This window comes from Centruroides sculpturatus, unplaced genomic scaffold (assembly GCF_000671375.1).
Source record: "Centruroides sculpturatus isolate CEXI.00-Female unplaced genomic scaffold, Cexi_2.0 scaffold878, whole genome shotgun sequence".
Taxonomy (NCBI): Eukaryota; Metazoa; Arthropoda; class Arachnida; order Scorpiones; family Buthidae; genus Centruroides; species Centruroides sculpturatus.
The window spans coordinates 243,890-246,999 of NW_019385132.1; positions in this window are offsets into that span (position 1 = coordinate 243,890).

A 3,110-nucleotide genomic window follows, 5' to 3' on the forward strand; every position below is an offset into this window, starting at 1 on the left:
ATACTTTCCGCCGTCCAGCGCCACGCTACGGAGAGTTTAGGCGAGTAAGTTGAGTTTACTATCGTCTGTACAGTATGTAAATTAGGTACCGTAAGTCTAATACAGCACTAATTTTATACTGTACATTTCTTGTGAAACATTTCTTATTCAACGGCCATAAAAATTATTTATATTAATGATGTCTCCAAAGTTCGCAAAAAAACAACTTCTCAGAAATCGCGGCCGCCGTTTGGTGCGCTGCTCCGCGACGAAAACAAGCTTAAGCAATGGCGACGTCGAACGGTGCACACTCGGTAAGTAATCGTACAATTTTTTGTTTATAGCATAGTTTATACGGATTATTCCCCAAAAAAATATACGTGTTTTGGAAATGTTGAGTCGAATTAGTCTAGGAATCGATTAATTTTATGGAAGAAAACCTTTCAAACAGCCGTAGTCCGTAAACTTCACACGTGTCGGGCTGTGATTGGCAAGGACTCGTACAAAATGGATTCATAAAGAACGGAACGTATCTACCGTGTTATAGGGGGATCGACTGTATATTAATGAGCAAGATAGGAAATGCGAAAAAGCTAAGAAAGCAGATACTGCAATTGGCACATCTAGCTATATATTCGTCTAGCTTTAATTTTAACGAAACAACGTAGCACGTAGTTATACACAACGTAGAGGAGTGGCAATGAGGGTCTCTTATTCGAGGCATTATGCGAGATGATCCGAAAACAAAAGTTATAGATACATTCGATTGTGATGCGGTAAAAAGAACAATCCATGGTTTCTACATCGAAGAGAAGAAAGTCCCTCCAATTTCTAAATTACTGCTTGTCTCAAAAGAAAAGATCAATTTTCCTTAGAAGAAAGTGACTTGTCACTTAAAACTTTTTTATTTCTTCACGTCTTTATAGAAGTAAATGTTCCCCTCCGTATCTGATAAAGTACCATCCTTGTTTCACTAATAGGCTGTTTTTATTCCTAGTTTCATCGAGGGTCACAGCTAATTTGGAAGAACAATATATCCGACTTTTTTACACTTTTTTAAGTGAAAAATTAAGTTCAGATAACTTGTTAAGGTACGACGACGAAAATATATGTGTATAGAGTAGATACAAAGTCATTAAGATGCTTATAGGTTCTTAACAAACTAATAAAGAGTCACGTTTAGAATCTTTAAACGTGACTCTTTATTAGTTTTTCGACCTTAGAAGTTGACATCATTTAAATAAAAGTAACTACATTTGATGGTGACAAGTGAGAAGTCCATTTAAAATACCAAAGATTTTGAAAATGATTTAGGCTTCAGTATAAAAGTGTTTATTCATTTACGAATTTACATTATATACATCGTATACACAAAGAAACATAATACTTTACCTTCAAAGGTGTTTGGTTTCTCTTGCGCTTTTTCGTATATAAAGGAACGTAATATTTATGCAAAGTAACCTTTGCAGGCAAACTGTAAAGATGTGTAGATCCTCATTTGCTCTTTCGTGTACAAAGAAGCATGATAATAGAATTAAAAGAAGTCTAATTCTATTTGTTCGTTGTAAGAAATGAGTATTCAAGTAAGGAGATTGTTTCTAAGGTAAAGTATAGAGAAAGTATAATCTCATACCTTCTAGATAATTGTGAAGACCTCTAAATTAATGAGATAAAACAAGACAACATATGAAGAAGCATTCCGTGAGAACATCTGTGAGAAACTGGTACGTTTAAGTCTTAGACACGTGAAGAAAACCTGATAAACTCTATGATCCAACCCGTTGGTCAGATGAGAATTAGTGTTCAGTGGCTCGATCACTGAAGACGAGAACTCTGGAAACAAAGAGATAAAAATGCTCCAGTAAAGCTGTGTTAGACGATAAGAGACGTGTTTTTTAGAGGTAAAATTTTAAATAATTTTAAGAAATTATTTTAAATTCTGACAGAATTTTAATAATTTAATTAAAAAAAAAAACATTATCTAAAGAAATTTAGCAATTTAAATTGGATTACAATTACTTTGTGATCAAAGCCTTCTTTGTTGTCATTAAATACATGAATTATTAGAGATTACTTTAATTAAATATTGAGAATTTCTTTAGTGTATTCCTATGTAAATTAAAAAAAAATTATACCCTTTAAGAGTAAAATGTCGAAACAAAGAAATTGAGACATACATTTTTTAAAAAATTTCAAAACTTTATTCTTTCTTTTTTCTCTTATTTTATACATTCGATACTAGCCTAATATATCCATGTAAATTATTACAATAAACTGTATGAATATATAAATAGGGTATATAATAGATGGTGCTTTTAAGAAGTAATTGGTTCCGTCGTAAAGCGATCCCTCCTGTCTCCACAAGTTCAATATCATGAATTGGGATTACGTTTCTCTACACAGTTTTAATGCACAAAAATGACTTTAAAAACGTAATATTTTTGCACAGTAATGATACATTATACATTTTTTAAAAGCGAAGTTTGACAAGTCATCGGTCGTAAAGCGAGGATATCTACATCGCTCCTTCCCTCACTAGTTTATGAAAATTGGTGAGGATTTTCCACTATTTTATATGAAAATTAATTGGCCGGGCCCACAATACGGTGGCCAATATGGGTATGAAAAAAGTCTTCTTAGAACTCACAAAGTAAAAAAGTATTTAAAAAAGGATAATTATAATTTTGTAAAGAATATAAGCAAATTTATTAAACCTGAGAATTATTTTTAATATAGTTTTAACTTAATAAAAATGGAGAGTTCATCTCCATATATTCATTAATAATTTGAATATATTTAAAAAAAATATATATATATTCTACTTCTATTTTACTAATAAACCGCACAATACTGTAATGCCATCTGTTGTATGGCAAAGGAGTTTCGTGTTTCGTCACCAATAACAAGTATTGTTTTATTCGGATTTCTATGCTATAAACACTCACCGTTTACCACATCTATCTATGGTACTAATAAATAACACTATAAAGAACAATAATTCAACAAGCATCTATGACATTAACATACTCTAAGGTAGAAATAGGTATCATTTTAGTCGCTTGGAAAATGATACTCTACCTAACAGGCTAATAATATCTGTTTAAAAATTAAAATAATTTAATAAAATATCT